Genomic DNA, 1,722 nt, shown 5'->3' on the forward strand with positions numbered 1-1,722 from the left:
GGGCCGCCAGGTCTACCCGGCTCCGCGGGCGGCCGCCAGGTCTACCCGGCTCCGGAGGCCGGCGCGGCCGCCGGCGGCGCCCGGAGGACGCGGGGTGTCGCTGCCGCAGCGGCCGGTGAAAAGAGCCGCCAGGTCTACCCGGCTCCGGCGGGACTTAGCCGCATTTCGGGGGCGGGGAGGTAGACCTGATAGCCCCGCCACTTTCTCGGAGCTGGCCAAGGGGTCGCTGTTTTTCGCTGCCTCCAGTTACGTCATCGTAAAAGTCGGTGTCATTGGCGGGTCTCCCCGGTGGGCAGGGACGGCACTCTTGGAGCCGGCCGGGGGCGGGGACGTGATCTCCCGTACTATAGGAGGTAGTGGTGACTCGTGCACGGAGCAGCGCTAGTGAGCGGCTGCAAGGCTTACGGCTCAGCCGGCGAAGTGGAGCGCTGGGCGGCCGTTGTGGTGGTGGTTTTGCCTGGTGGTTCGGCTCGTTTTCTGTCTGTTCGGCCGGTTGGTCTCTCCCGGTGTTTTCCAAGTAAGCCAGCCGGGCGCCTGCGAGGGTCTGGCAGGCTGGCGGTGGCTGTTGACCCGAGTGGTGCGAGAGGTGCAAAGGTGGATTCCGCAGGGCATAGCCCGGTGGCCGGCGGCGGCCACCGGCACTCGAACGCTGGAAGACCGGGTGGAGCCGAGCCTGCCTCGGCTTTCCCCCGGCCCCGGAGGGCCCGATGATGGCAAAGGTGGAGCGCTGGTATATGCGAGGGCAGCTGCCCGTGAGCATCCAGCCCGCCGCGGCTGCCGCCGCCTCCTGAGGGCCTGGTGATGGGCGGGCGAGGTGGCGGCACCTCGTCCTTTGACTCTGGCCTTAAGCTGGAGCGGGCAGAGCGGCAGCCGGTCCCGGTGGCTGGCAGCCGGATGCAGACGGCTGGGGGTTCTCGTGCGTGCCGCAGCTTCCCCCCAGCCCCCGAGGGCCCGATGATGGCACAGGTGAGAGGCCGCAGCGCCTCGTCCTGTTTTTGCCGGCATGAGCCACGCGTGGGCGGCCTGTGGTGTCCGGCCTGCCCCGGCTTGCCTGGTTGCAGGAGGGCTCGGTGGAAAGGTCTGCAGCGCTGTACCGGGTTAGAGGTGGCGGCACCTCATCGCGTTTTCTCCGGCCTTAAGCTGGAGCCCATGCACGAATTGGGCAGAGTGCAAGCGGCAGCCGGTCCCGGTGGCTGGCAGCCGGATGCAGACGGCTGGGGGTTCTCGTGCGTGCCGCAGCTTCCCCCCAGCCCCCGAGGGCCCGATGATGGCACAGGTGAGAGGCCGCAGCGCCTCGTCCTGTTTCTGCCGGCATGAGCCACGCGTGGGCGGCCTGTGGTGTCCGGCCTGCCCCGGCTTGCCTGGTTGCAGGAGGGCTCGGTGGAAAGGTCTGCAGCGCTGTACCGGGTTAGAGGTGGCGGCACCTCATCGCGTTTTCTCCGGCCTTAAGCTGGAGCCCATGCACGAATTGGGCAGAGTGCAAGCGGCAGCCGGTCCCGGTGGCTGGCAGCCGGATGCAGACGGCTGGGGGTTCTCGTGCGTGCCGCAGCTTCCCCCAGCCCCCGAGGGCCCGATGATGGCACAGGTGAGAGGCCGCAGCGCCTCGTCCTGTTTCTGCCGGCATGAGCCACGCGTGGGCGGCCTGTGGTGTCCGGCCTGCCCCGGCTTGCCTGGTTGCAGGAGGGCTCGGTGGAAAGGTCTGCAGCGCTGTACCGGGTTAGA

Source organism: Buteo buteo, unplaced genomic scaffold (assembly GCF_964188355.1).
Source record: "Buteo buteo unplaced genomic scaffold, bButBut1.hap1.1 HAP1_SCAFFOLD_37, whole genome shotgun sequence".
Lineage (NCBI taxonomy): Eukaryota > Metazoa > Chordata > Aves > Accipitriformes > Accipitridae > Buteo > Buteo buteo.